The sequence below is a fragment of the Coregonus clupeaformis genome, chromosome 29 (assembly GCF_020615455.1).
Source record: "Coregonus clupeaformis isolate EN_2021a chromosome 29, ASM2061545v1, whole genome shotgun sequence".
In the NCBI taxonomy this organism is placed as follows: domain Eukaryota; kingdom Metazoa; phylum Chordata; class Actinopteri; order Salmoniformes; family Salmonidae; genus Coregonus; species Coregonus clupeaformis.
This window is the reverse complement of record NC_059220.1, coordinates 12704473-12720146: the sequence shown is the minus strand read 5'-3', so window position 1 is coordinate 12720146 and position 15674 is coordinate 12704473. Positions and strand designations below refer to the sequence as shown.

Genomic DNA, 15674 nt, shown 5'->3' with positions numbered 1-15674 from the left:
TAAGACTCAATTTCCCACCAACCACCACCAGTGCTCCAGGTAGCCTAGCGGTTAAGAGCGTTGGGCCAGTAACCGGAAAGGTTGCTGGTTTGAATCCCCGAGCCAGCAAGGTGGAAAAATCTACCATTCTGCCCTTGAGCAAGGCAGTTAACCCCTAACAACAACTGTTCCCTGGGCGCTGATGACGTCGATTAAGGCAGCCCCCCGCACCTCTCGGATTCAGAGGGGTTGGGTTAAATGCGGAAGACACATTTCAGATAATCACTTTGGGCTAATCATAGTCACTACCATTTATTCAATTGAGTCATTTCAGATTTCATACACACAGGGAGAGCTTATTTCCATCCATGGCTGTAATTATTTCCTCCGTTGGCAGTATATTAGCATCATCTAACCATTTATTTCTACACAAATGTTATAAAGAGATTAATGTCTTATGGTGGTGAGGGAAAATTCTGAATGGTTGCTGATATTTCTCGTCTTTCCTAGCTGCAACTGATTCTGATTGGATGTCGACATTAAAATAGGATATTTTTATTAGTGTTTGCAAAGTGACAGTTCTTTGTTTGAGACCTAGCACCTTTGGGATCATTCTAGATGTGTTTTCCCCACCCATTTGACTCATATCTATAAAAAAGGAACACAATCCTATACTATACTGCAATACTACACCCAATGTAAGGTGGGGGTATCATTTCAACCATTTTAGATCTGCAAAACACACTGAAACTTCCCTAAGGAATACATCTGCAACAGTTGCCTAACGTTGGAGCTGCAAAAACCATAGCAGTAACGCAATGTTGAGCTTAAAAGGTTACAGTAAGTAACTCTGGGTTCATCCCAAATGGAACCCTATATAGTGCACTACTTTTGACCAGAGCCCTATGGGCCCTGGTCAAAAGTAGTGTACTAAATAGGGAGCCATTTGGGATGCATTTGGGATGCAACCTCTATCCACTCCAGTCAGTAAACAGCATGCTAGTGTTTCTGTGGATGACTGACCTTTGCCCAGATAATACCCAGCAGCATTTGCTCTCATGTTCGTTTTCTCAGATAGTTGCTAAGTAGAGGAATAAAAAGGGGTTTCCCCTGCTGCCAGAATCCTCTTTAATGAGCGAATGGATAAAGGCTTTCTATGATTTAAAAAAACTTAACTCGGCACATGCTTCTCCCTCTGTCTCTCAGTGCAAAGCCCTCTCATGTACAAAGTCTCATTCACTAGGCTGTTGGAAAATACAGCATCATTCACGACACATACAGTGTATTGATGACAGATAACAAGCAGAGAGCAACTTAGCTATACTCTCACATGCTGTGAAATGAATGCCACACAGAGATACTGTGACAATTCTTAGACAACTGGTGGTCTAGACTCCACTATTATGTGGACATTAACTCATTCAAAAGTATCCCATGGTATCAAAAACACAGGAGCCAATCTAATCGAGCCCGTTATAAGCTATTCAATGGACTCAGCAATCCTCCTCCCCTCTAGAAAGAGGACTTTGTCCATGTCATTGAGACACACAGAGCATGGCCTGGCTGCCCTCAGAGAGGGAACCGTGTTTGCCAGCAGTCAGCACCCTGGGCTGGCCTAGCTGTCTAAGGATGCCTGCCCAGTCTGCAGAGGCTCAGTGGCTGGCTGATACTAACTGGTCAGTGGTCAGACAGACTGACATTCCCCTGTGGGGCCAGACAGCTGAGGACAGCTCTCCCTCAGTCTCATTCAGGAAGAGTAGCTGCTGCTTTTGCAACAACTAATGGGGATCGTAATAAAATACCAAATACCATTCACAAAGCCTGCAGCCTGCCAGGCTCCTAGTAAATGACATGGCCACCATCACTGATGTAATGAAACAAACTGGCCTTGATGCATTCCCTCTCTGGGACTGATTAACTGACACACTGTCAGTGTCTGTCTGTGGAGACTGTAGAGGAATGCCACAGATGGACGAACCCATACACACACACACACACACACACACACACACTCATATTATCATATCACGCGGCTGCAAAAACACTCTTCCGATTACAGATATACTGTATTTTAATGGGATATATGGGATATTCAAGCCATTTTTTATGACAGTGGATGACAAGCCTGGGAAATAAAACAGCCTGTGCATGTTTTATGCATGCTATGCTCCCAGACATTTAGAATCACCTAAGCTGTGTTTTGGTAAACAGTTCCGTGAAGGGAGAGTCTTGTTTTTTCCCTCTTGGCGTGCCTCGACAGGATAAGCTGATCCATCGAAGGAGTGACACACACACCTCAGTAACCTGACCTGGAATATCTGCAAACCCTGGAGACAAATCTCACAATAGGTCATGATCTGACACAATCAATAACACAATGTCACAATCACACATACACATTTCCAGCTGAATCCAACATAATGACAGACGTCTGCTGTGATGCATAGGGCTTGGTTAGTTACAGGACATAGTTAAACATAATAATAATAATATGCCATTTAGCAGACGCTTTTATCCAAAGCGACTTACAGTCATGCGTGCATACATTTTTGTGTATGCGTGGTCCCGGGGATCGAACCCACTACCTTGGCGTTACAAGCGCCGTGCTCTACCAGCTGAGCTACAGAGGACCACAACACCAGGATGTAAACACAAATCATCAACAGTTTCATGAAACATCCGAACATGATAACCATTCCACTGTGAGAATTACAGTTGGCTGAAACACATGGCACTGCTTTTGTTTGGGTCCCAGTCATGCTGTGGAACAGGCTGTGTCCTTTCACTGTCATCAGCAGGGTACATTGGTCAGTTAGCTGCTGCCTCATTAGCACGCTGAAGTTATCTTAGGTAGCCATAACACTGTTCCCTGTGAGAAACATACTTACCCTGCCTGCATCCCAATTCTCTGGGAAGTGTACACGTGTGCACGCCTCTGAACATATTTACAGTAAAAAGCATTTGATTTGTGTAAACATAGGCTAAAGAGAGTTTCCATCACATTTCTTCACATCAGTCATTTCCTTTTTAATTGGAAGTGGGCAAGTGCACAAGAAGGGTAAAGAATCGGGCCCCTGTTTGTATGCGGGATACTAACAACCTTCAAAGGAATGTATAGATCATCCAATCACACAATCCCTCAGCTGATTGGAGATAGTCAGCAAGAGACTGTCTTGATTGATCCCTCTGTTCCTCCCCATGTTGCCCGACGGTATTCCAGGGCACGTTCTCAGAGCATGCGCAGAACAGCTCGCAGGCATATTCACGGTAATGACCACCATCATTCCTGTCCCCAAGAACTCTAAGGCTTCATGGCACAATGACTACTGCCCTGTAGCACACACTTCTGTAATCATTAAGTGCTTTGAGAGGCTGGTTATGGCACACATCAACTCCACCATACCAGCCACCCTAGACCCACTCCAATTTGCATACCGCCCCAACAGATCCATAGATGACGCAATCTCAATTGCTGTCCACACTGCCCTCACCCACCTAGATAAGAGGAATACCTATGTGAGAATGCTGTTCATTGACTACAGCTCAGCGTTCAATACCATTGTCCCCTCCAAGCTCGTCACCAAGCTTAGGACTCTGGGTCTGAACACCTCCCTCTGCAACTGGACCCTGGACTTCCTGACGGGCTGACCCCAGGTGGTGAGGGTAGGCCACACTGACCCTCAACACAGGGGCCCCACAGGGGTGTGTGCCTAGTCCCTCTCCTGTACTCCCTGTTCAGCCACAACTGCGTGGCCACGCACAACTCCAACACCATTATCAAGTTCACTGACGACACACAGTGGTACAGTGAGGGAAAAAAGTATTTGATCCCCTGCTAATTTTGTACGTTTGCCCACTGACAAAGACATGATCAGTCTATAATTTTAATGGTAGGTTTATTTGAACAGTGAGAGACAGAATAACAAACAAAAAAATCCTGAAAAACGCATGTCAAAAATGTTATGAATTGATTTGCATTTTAATGAGGGAAATAAGTATTTGACCCCTCTGCAAAACATGACTTAGTACTTGGTGGCAAAACCGTTATTGGCAATCACAGAGGTCAGACGTTTCTTGTAGTTGGCCACCAGGTTTGCACACATCTCAGGGGGGATTTTGTCCCACTCCTCTTTGCAGATCTTCTCAAGTCATTAAGGTTGAGGCTGACGTTTGGCAACTCGAACCTTCAGCTACCTCCACAGATTTTCTATGGGATTAAGGTCTGGAGACTGGCTAGGCCACTCCAGGACCTTAATGTGCTTCTTCTTGAGCCACTCCTTTGTTGCCTTGGCCGTGTGTTTTGGGTCATTGTCATGCTGGAATACCCACGACCCATTTTCAATGCCCTGGCTGAGGGAAGGACGTTCTCACCCAAGATTTGACAGTACATGGCCCTGTCCATCGTCCCTTTGATGCAGTGAAGTTCTCCTGTCCCCTTAGCAGAAAAACACCCCCAAAGCATAATGTTTCCACCTCCATGTTTGACGGTGGGGATGGTGTTCTTGGGGTCATAGGCAGCATTCCTCCTCCTCCAAACACGGCGAGTTGAGTTGATGCCAAAGAGCTCGATTTTGGTCTCATCTGACCTCAACACTTTCACCCAGTTCTCCTCTGAATCATTCAGATGTTCATTGGCAAACTTTAGACGGGCCTGTATATGTGCTTTCTTGAGCAGGGGGACCTTGCGGACGCTGCAGGATTTCAGTCCTTCACGGCGTAGTGTGTTACCAATTGTTTTCTTGGTGACTATAGTCCCAGCTGCCTTGAGATCATTGACAAGATCCTACCGTGTAGTTCTGGGCTGATTCCTCACCATTCTCATGATCATTGCAACTCCACGAGGTGAGATCTTGCATGGAGCCACAGGCCGAGGGAGATTGACAGTTATTTTGTGTTTCTTCCATTTGCGAATAATCGCACCAACTGTTGTCACCTTCTCACCAAGCTGCTTGGCGATGGTCTTGTAGCCCATTCCAGCCTTGAGTAGGTCTACAATCTTGTCCCATACATCCTTGGAGAGCTCTTTGGTCTTGGCCATGGTGGAGAGTTTGGAATCTGATTGATTGATTGCTTCTGTGGACAGGTGTCTTTTATACAGGTAACAAGCTGAGATTAGGAGCACTCCCTTTAAGAGTGTGCTCCTAATCTCAGCTCGTTACCTGTATAAAATACACCTGGGAGCCAGAAATCTTTCTGATTTAGAGGGGGTCAAATACTTATTTCCCTCATTAAAATGCAAATCAATTTATAACATTTTATAGACTGATCATTTCTTTGTCAGTGGGCAAACATACAAAATCAGCAGGGGATCAAATACTTTTTTCCCTCACTGTATGCCTAATCACCGGCGACGATGAGTCAGCCTACAGGGAGCTGGCAGTGTGGTGCCAGAACAACAACATCTCCCTCAACGTCAGCAAGACCAAGGAGCTGATCGTGGACTACAGGAAACTGGGGGGGTGAGCCCACACCAATCCACATCGATGGAGCCACAGTGGAGCAGGTCGAGAGCTTCAAGTTCCTCTGTGTCCAAATCACTAAAGACTTAAAATGGTCTAAACACATGCGCACAGTTGTGAAGAAGGTGCAACAGCGCCTCTTCCCCCTCAGGAGGTTGAAAAGTTTGGCATGGGCCCCCAAATCTTCCAAATGTTCTACAGCTGTATCATTGAGAGCATTTTGACTGGCTGCATCACTGCCTGGTATGGAAACTGCACCGCCCTCGAACACATGGCACTACATAGGGTTATGCGGACAGCCCAGTACATCACTGGGGCCGAGCTCTCTGCCATCCAGGACATCTATATCAGGTGGTGTGGTAGGAAGGCCCGGAAAATCGTTAAAGACTCCAACCACCCAAGCCATAGACTATTCTTTCTGCTTCTGCACGGCAAGCGGTACCAGTGCATCAAGTCTGACACCAACAGGCTCTTGAATAGCTTCTATCCCCAAGCCATAAGACTGATAAATAGCTAACAATAGCTACATGGACTATCTGAGTTAACCTTGTATCCTCATTGACCTTTTAAATTTTTATTTTTGTCTCTATGCACACATACAGGGCCCTACACACTCACACAGTCACTCCATCATCTTCTCACTCACCCATAACATGCACATACATTTATACTGACTCTACACACACACACTCACTCACATACAGTTGGGGAAAAAAGTATTTAGTCAGCCACCAATTGTGCAAGTTCTCCCACTTAAAAAGATGAGAGAGGCCTGTAATTTTCATCATAGGTACACGTCAACTATGACAGACAAAATGAGAAAAAATAATCCAGAAAATCACATTGTAGGATTTTTTATGAATTTATTTGCAAATTATGGTGGAAAATAAGTATTTGGTCAATAACAAAAGTTTCTCAATACTTTGTTATATACCCTTTGTTGGCAATGACACAGGTCAAACGTTTTCTTTAAGTCTTCACAAGGTTTTCACACACTGTTGCTGGTATTTTGGCCCATTCCTCCATGCAGATCTCCTCTAGAGCAGTGATGTTTTGGGGCTGTCGCTAGGCAACACACACTTTCAACTCCCTCCAAAGATTTTCTATGGGGTTGAGATCTGGAGACTGGCTTGGCCACTCCAGGACCTTGAAATGCTTCTTATGAAGCCACTCCTTCGTTGCCCGGGCGGGGTGTTTGGGATCATTGTCATGCTGAAAGACCCAGCCACGTTTCATCTTCAATGCCCTTGCTGATGGAAGGAGGTTTTCACTCAAAATCTCACGATACATGGCCCCATTCATTCTTTCATTTTTTTTTTTTTCATCATTCATCCTGGTCCCTTTGCAGAAAGACAGCCCCAAAGCATGATGTTTCCACCCCCATGCTTCACAGTAGGTATGGTGTTCTTTGGATGCAACTCAGCATTCTTTGTCCTCCAAACACGACGAGTTGAGTTTTTACCAAAAAGTTCTATTTTGGTTTCATCTGACCATATGACATTCTCCCAATCCTCTTCTGGATCATCCAAATGCACTCTAGCAAACTTCAGACGGGCCTGGACATGTACTGGCTTAAGCAGGGGGACACGTCTGGCACTGCAGGATTTGAGTCCCTGGCGGCGTAGTGTGTTACTGATGGTAGGCTTTGTTACTTTGGTCCCAGCTCTCTGCAGGTCATTCACTAGGTCCCCCCCGTGTGGTTCTGGGATTTTTGCTCACCGTTCTTGTGATCATTTTGACCCCACGGGGTGAAATCTTGCGTGGAGCCCCAGATCGAGGGAGATTATCAGTGGTCTTGTATGTCTTCCATTTCCTAATAATTGCTCCCACAGTTGATTTCTTCAAACTAAGCTGCTTACCTATTGCAGATTCAGTCTTCCCAGCCTGGTGCAGGTCTACAATTTTGTTTCTGGTGTCCTTTGACAGCTCTTTGGTCTTGGCCATAGTGGAGTTTGGAGTGTGACTGTTTGAGGTTGTGGACAGGTGTCTTTTATACTGATAACAAGTTCAAACAGGTGCCATTAACACAGGTAACGAGTGGAGGACAGAGGAGCCTCTTAAAGAAGAAGCTACAGGTCTGTGAGAGCCAGAAATCTTGCTTGTTTGTAGGTGACCAAATACTTATTTTCCACCATAATTTGCAAATAAATTCATTAAAAATCCTACAATGTGATTTTCTGGAGAAAGAAAATCTCAATTTGTCTGTCATAGTTGACGTGTACCTATGATGAAAATTACAGGCCTCTCTCATCTTTTTAAGTGGGAGAACTTGCACAATTGGTGGCTGACTAAATACTTTTTTTCCCCACTGTACAAGCTGCTGCTACTCTGTTTATCTTATATCCTGATGCCTGTTCACCTTACTCCTATACATATATCTTCCATCACTCCAGTATCCCTGCACACTGTAAATATGGTATCGGAACTGACCCTGTATATAATATGCTTACTTACTTAATGTGTTCTTCATATTTATTTTATATTTTTTCTAGTTTTACATTGTTATTGCATTATTGCTTTGTTGGGTTTTGAGTTTGAGTTTGCAAGAAATACATTTCACTGTACTTATGCATTAAAACATGAAACTTGTTGTTATTGTTCAGAAGTTCCCTTATATACTTACTGTAAGTTACTCAAGGTACAGACTGAGGGTGAAATCAGTGTCATGGAGTCATACAAAGTGCAAACAAAGTGCAAACACATGATGTATGGTAGCACCAACAACAAAATCAGAATCCTGGTTCACTTTGGACAGATCAGACAGAGCTTCTTTCCTACTTGAGGTAGTTAAAAATAAAATTCAAAGAGGTCAGAGTTTCTTTGGAACATTTTGATACGCATGACCAACATAAGACAGTTCCTCTGATTGAGTCAGAGACCAGACAGTAGCCATCAATTCTCCTCCCATCTGTTGAAAAGATCAGAGCTACCTGACATCCTCCTCACCAATCCAGGATATGAACACTTATAACTACATCAAGTTTTATGTTGGAAAGATACCCAGACCTGGATGTCTCAGACCTCAGTCAGCAGAATATGATCTTCTTTGAGGAGGACCTGTGCTTTGTGGTAGAGGTTCAGCCCACCCATCTGCTTTACCTCTGGCCAAAGGAGTTATACAGGAAGTACCAATATGACAGAAAACATTTCCTATAAATCATCTTATGAAGAGAACAGTGAGGCCGAGACACAGGTATAGAAAGCACAGCATGTCCACATTGAATGATAGAGGGCTATCGTCAATTTGGGGGATCTTACACAAGATCAGGAGTCCTTTCAAACATAAATCACCTGCAGCCCATATAGGCCTAATTTCACATGGTAAAAAAGACTAAAACTTTGCTCAAAAGTGATGTTGCATGGGAAATCAATTCTTATTATGAACATTACAAAAACAATCCCATTGGTTTGCTTTATTTGGAAACCCCATCAATATTTAGAGTACAATAACTCTGTGAGAAACAGCCCCACTCACAATGACATTGACAGGCAAGCAAATACTGTAGTTGTTGTCTGTGAAAACAGCAACCATGGAGCGAGGAGCAGTAGGACTGATAGACAGGGAATTGGTTTATTTAAACAGATAGCTACAGGTAACTATAAACATCAAAGCACATTTTTGGTCTTCTTTGCATGTCTGTAGCAACACTGTAGCAATCATTCATACCGATCAAGTATCATTGCAACATGACAAGGCACATTGCTTCAACTTTTGGTACCCTCCCAGCCATTTGGAACAACAGTGTCTGTGAGATGTCCTACTTGGAATGTTGGTGACAAACAACAAAGGTTCTTCAATGTGATTCACAGTGGAATGCCACCTGGGCTCTATGTTAGCATGTCACAATCAGATATTCATTTATTTAGGCCTAGCCTTGTGGGAAACCATTCTGGCTCACAGTTTGATAGTTTCACTCTTGCCCCAAGGACAATTCCATGGTGACAGATTTATGAGACTCAGATTTTTCTCTTTAAAATGTATACCAAACAAAACAAAGTTTGGTAACAGAATAAAACTGAGGGAGATTTTACCATAATTCTGTTACCAAACTTTGCATCTGCACAGTTTTTCCAGTAAAAGTTTTTTATTTTTTTTACTGTGTAAATTGTTCAAAGTAGTCATTGTGCATAGAGTTGTATGGTTTGTTAAACTTTGAATGTTTTTTGTTTGTTTTTTGTTTGACATACATATTTGATGTATTTTTTTTTATGAAAAATCTGAGTCTCAGCGTAATTCCGTTACCGTGGAACTGCCCCCGAACTAAGCTTGTTCAGTTTAGTTACCTCATAGTTTGGGATCAGAGTAGGAACCGGCTTAGTTTGTATGTGAGGCTAACATTGTTTCTGAGTACGGTGATGTAGTGTGTACATCTAAGATGAATGCCTGTTTAATGACTCAAAGCTTAGCACTGTAACACACTTGCCAACAATGGAAGATTATTTAAAACATTTCCAAGCTGCCTGCTCCTCACACCCACTCAAAGACACAGAGCATAAGACAGTGAAGAAAGGGAGAGATGAAGCACTTATGCAATAGGGACACTTCCCAGATACACTGTTCAGTGTAAAGTACTATAAAACAGTCTGTAGTGCCTATATCTCTGGGGTGTATGTTTGTGTATGAAGTGTGGGTGCTGACAACCCCGTCTGGAAGGTTAGGGGAGCAGAGGGGGAGCTGGGTTCACTGAGGCAGTCCTCTGGTCTGGGGGGTTTAGGTTAGGGGGAGCTGACTGACAGGCTGCGCCTCTGCCTGAGAATGAATAACACCAGATCACACCATTGTCCAGCCCCACTGAAGCACACAGGCAGAGAATGGGAAGTTCAAACAGCTACACTGGGCCATTGTTGAGCCTCACCGGACCGACAGGGCTGGGCTCAATGGGTGGGGCAATGCAGGCAGGGCAGGGCTATAGTGGCCTCTGGGACAGTCCCATCCATTTCATACTAGTCCTACAAAGCAAACTAAATGGTGGCTGATGCAACCACCGCACACGCTGCTGCTCCTCCTATCTGCCTGATTTTACTGTGGGTGGTGCAAGGGGTGTGTTGCTACCAACCTTGTGGCATTACGCAACGTCTGTCTCCACCACATGCAAATATGCCAGTCTTGAACAGACACACAAACACAGAGTGAAACACACACACTAAAGTCCAGCAGAAAGCATATAGGACACTGGTAAATCATTCTCCACAGCAGTTCACAGGCAAAGGCGGAAGCTGAGCGAGCACTGAAGGAAAAACAACTTGCTTGGTTTCACTGAGTGAGATAGCTCATCTATCCTCATCTCACCATAGCAACAAAACTATTCCAACAACAGTATATCATAACTTCAAAATGAGTAAAAATAGTGCCAACCAGAACTGTGCCAAATAGTATAGGTAGCTCCACCACACAGGTAGCTCCTCTACAAATTTAGTGGAAGAGCTTCAATGTTGCTCTTTTGCAAGGCTTTCCCAATTGCCATAGAGTTAGATCAAGACTGGCAAGTTTTATGAACAACTAGCCTAGTTAGAGTTGAATGCTCTACCTCCTTTCTCTACAACCGTCTACCCCTTCTGTACTTCTCCTCTACGACTGCATCTTTAGATGTTACAGTGGTAGACCAGAGGTCAGTCATTCATTCTCATTCATTACTAATATTATATTCATATGTTTGAATGACTAAATGGTATTCATTACTCCATTACTCAGTCCCACTTTATTTGAAGTGCATCTTATGAAGGCTTCATAAAGCCTTCATTAAGGCTTCATAAGCACTACATAGATGCTTCACAAATCATCTATAACCGTATATCATGCTCTATAAAGATTCATAATGTGGCATTACTGTATGACATAACCATCAATTTATTTGTTCACATTTATTTATCTTTTATAGAGAATGAAATACAGTTACAGATTATTTGTGAGTCATTTATGCAGTGCTTATGAAGCCTATATGAATGCTTTATGAAGCCTTTATAAGATGTACTTCAAATAAAGCGGGACAAATGACTCTTTACCAATACGTCATGGTGTCGTTGTGCATGACTAAGTCTGGGACTGGGGCTGCTGTGAGCAGAGCTTTAGATTAATTTGAGGGGGTGGGAACATCACAGAGGAACACAAACATCCCTCTCAGGACTCCTCCTCACTCGGTATCGGTTCCTCGAGTGGAAATAAGTCCTGGTATCATGTCTTGGCACAGCTGTGACATTTCCTCACGTTGAGATAGCTCCTACAGTATGTACTGTATGGTACTGTATCAGTATGACCTCACTGGTTTTAATTTAAGACTTCTCCTCCCACACTCCATGTAAGCGATTCTGGATCTCTCACTAATTGAGCTAAACAACAAATCCGCTGTGGCTGTCTGCTGTATAACGAGACACACACACCAGACAGGCACACAGGTACGCACACATACACACATGAGAGAGAGATAAGGGGTTCCCAGACAGGGGAATGCAGAGAGGTCAGAAGTACTGTAGGAACCTGTGATTCAGGGCTGGTGAACCAGGGGGAATGTCAGCCTGGGGGCGCAGCGCAGGCAGCCAGACAACAACCCATCTGAATTGAATGGTCTGCTGCTGCTGCTGGGAAGTAACTTGGGCTTCTGCCCAGTGCCTGGCGTGTTAGATATCGGGGGCGTTACTAATTAAAAAGGCTGAGACTCCAGCGTTGTACACAGACACACACATTATTACAGCACTGTAATAATCTCAGTGATTGTGAGACTGACTCGGGCATGTGATTTGTGTCAAAAATTCAAAAAGCCCATATTTCAGAATGAGAACAGGTTAGCACTTTGCTCCTGGGGATGTTATCATTAGCATGACTTGGGCTTGATCAGAGGCCCCCAGGCAGCATGCAGACTATTATGTTTATGATAGAACATTCAAGCCTATGCATGTCTAACATCATGGACGTAATTGCAGTGCAGGGAGGTAACCAAGACATTACCCATCTTCCGCATCATTACACACAGCAATTAGGGATAGATGCGTGCAGAGTGCAGACGGTTCAGCAAACATTGATGTTATCATTCTTTTAAATGCCTCACCTGATGCCAGGAGGAGAGGGGCAAAACTGGTACATGTATATGAGTTGTGCTGTCCTCTAGGCCCTTTTCTAATTGATTAAAAACAACTAATTGGAGCTTAACTGGTTTAATTACTTGGATAAGTCTGATTGCTGGAGGATCTAATAGAATTAAATGACTAATCTGAGAATGGGGATGTCTTACATCAGGGTTCTTCAATCCTGGTCCTGGAGGGCCGAAACACCTCTGTTTTTCATCCTCTCCTTCTAATCAGGGGCTAATTCAGACCTGGGAAAACCAGGTGAGTGCAATTAACTACCAGGTAGAAATAAAAAACAGAAGTGTTTCGGCCCTCCAGGACCAGGATTGAAGAACCCTGTCTTACATCCTCAGCCAGCCAAGTCTAGCTATAGGTCTCAGACCTCTAGTATTAGTATAATGACTATGAGTTCCTGTAGCAGAAGTGAGTTCCTGTAGCAGACTGAAGTAGCCTACCAGACAAAACAAAACAATTCAGAAAAGTACCAGGTGACTGAAGCCAGTAAAAAACCCTGTCTCAGACTCCACCCATGAGTTCCAGGTGTGGTCCACCAATCTAAAAATACCAAACATCTGAAATGATCCACAACATGAAACCTCTTCATGAATCGGTATCACTGCTATTCTGACCCCCAGGGAAGAGTAGATTTTGAAAATCAGTTTCCCATCAAAAATATATCATAAAGAGAAACTTGTTTGCTTGTTGATAGTCAAACTTAATCACTTTCTCCCTTGAGAGTCTTGGCAGACATAGTAGCATAATTTCTAACTGAGGTTCAAGGGAGATTACATTGAATGGCAAAGCCTACTGTTGGCACAGTAGAGTAATACACATGCTGTGAATGCAGTCAAGCAACACTGATGTAGCCTAAACACATATCCATCTCGAATTGTTTCCATCATTCATACCATAATTAGCCTACACAGTATGCCTATTTAGGCTATACTACGTTCATACAATTACAACAGATCAAAGCATATTCAGAAAGCAGGTCGAATCTCGATGTAACTTGAACACTATGGCGAACACTATGGCGGTTTGCGTTGCATGCACACCAGTTCTAGGGGTAGAACACCGGTTCCTTCGCCACATAGCCCATAAATAAATACCAAAAGACATACGAAACTCGCAAACGCAACCACGTAAAGACATTCTTCACATACCAAGGTGATCAAATCACCTTTACTATGCAACATTTTGCCCACAAAAAGTGCTATCTTATTTACATGTTATCCCTTCGTCCCACCCATATAGCCTATCCTCAGTCATCGGGTCTCATCTGTGTCGCTGTGTCGCCATAAATCATTTCAAATAATTTATCTTGATTATATTCCACTGTAGATAATATACACCACTGTCATCATGTTAGTTATCTAATATCGTTTTAGCTCACCTCGTAAACAAATCCATAATCGAAGCAGTTCGATCAGTGCTTGACGCTTGTGTATTCCCCTTTAACACAATAGTCATTGGGCTGTTATAGGTGACATCATCCCTTTTGCGCACATGCAAACATTATCTATTATATTGACAAGATAGTTGAGTGACCGGTCTAACAATGGAAATACATGTCTTCAAAGATGGAAGGCAGGCAGGAGGAGGCGAGATCAGGTCGGACCATTCTAGCCAATGAGAGTGCAAATTCAGCACAACTCCAATATATAAACTCTCCGATATAATATTTTTTTTCCAAAAGTGCCGAAATTCTACGTGCATCCACTTATATCAGTGCATTCGCAACAACCTACCATTAGCCTACGAAACGTATTTTCGATCAAATAAGCTTCATGTAGCAAATTAGAAAATACATTTTATGTTTACCAAATTCGACACCCTCTCACTGACCTCCATACAAAAATTCCTAAATTCGAGGTCATATTTTCGTGGACAGAATTTGGGGGAGTAAACCCTCTCGCTTTGCCTCTTCCTCTCTGCCTCATGTTAGAGCGAACGTACCAACGATAACAAAGCACATGTTTTCATGGGAAATGTAGTTCCAGAGGAATGGCGCTCCAACGGAGAACTATGATCAGTTTATAGTGCCTTACATTTTTACATTTTAGTCATTTAGCAGACGCTCTTATCCAGAGCGACTTACAGTTAGTGCCTTCAGAAAGTTTTCACACCCCTTGACTTTTTCCAAATAAAATTGTGTTACAACCTGAATTTAAAATGGATTACATTGAGATTGTGTGTTACTGGCCTACACCCAATACCCCATAATGTCAAAGTGGAATTATGCTTTTTATTATTTTTTACAAGTTAATTTAAAATGAAGAGCTGAAACAATAAGTATTCAATTCCTTTGTTTTTGCAAGCCTAAATAAGTTCAGGAGTAAAAATGTGCTTAACAACTCACATAAGTTGCATGGACTAATAGTGTTAAACATGATTTTTGAATGACTACCTCATCTCTGTAACCCACACATACAATTATCTGTAAGGTCCCTCGGTCAAGCAGTTAATTTCAAATACAGATTCAACCACTAAGAGCAGGGAGGTTTTCAAATGCTTTGCAAACAAAAAATTGATTTATTTTTAAAGCAGACATTCAATATCCATTTGAGCATGGTGAAGTTATGAATTACACTTTGGATGGCGTATCAATACACCCAGTCACTACAAAGGTACAGGCATCCTTCCTAACTCAGTTGCCGGAGAGGAAGGAAACCGCTCAGGGATTTCACCATGATGCCAATGGTGACTTTAAAACAGTTACAGAGTTGAATGTCTGTGATAGGAGAAAACTGAGGATGTATCAACAACATTGTAGTTACTCCACAATACTAACCTAAATGACAGAGTGAAAATATGGAAGCCTGCACAGAATACAAATATTCCTAAACATGCATCCTATTTGCAATAAGGCACTAAAGTAAAACAGCAAAAAACATGGCAAAGAACTGAACTTTATGTCCTGAATACAAAGCATTATGTTACATGTAATACATTTGCAAAAATGTCTTTCGCTTTGTCATTATGGGGTACCGTGTGTAGATGAGTGAGAAAATACATATTTTTAATCCATTTTGAATTCAGGCTGTAACAAGAAAATGTGGAATAAGTCAAGGGGTATAAATACTTTCTGAAGGCGCTGTATGTGTAAATTGCTTATTGAGAGCCTTTAAAGACTACAAGACAATGTGGCAAATCAACATGACACCACATCTTCAT

The 15674-nt window shown here is 42.8% G+C and overlaps 1 protein-coding gene across 1 annotated transcript in view; it reads right to left on the bottom strand.

Annotated features, from left to right (window-relative positions):
• Positions 1–13990, bottom strand: part of daam1a (dishevelled associated activator of morphogenesis 1a) — a 69384-nt gene extending 55394 nt beyond the window's left edge. Inside the window, exon 1 of the mRNA XM_041854836.1 lies at positions 13894–13990. The gene's annotated coding sequence lies outside the window, so the exon portion shown is untranslated. The remainder of the gene's footprint in view (positions 1–13893) is intronic.
• Between the last annotated feature and the right edge of the window lie 1684 nt (positions 13991–15674).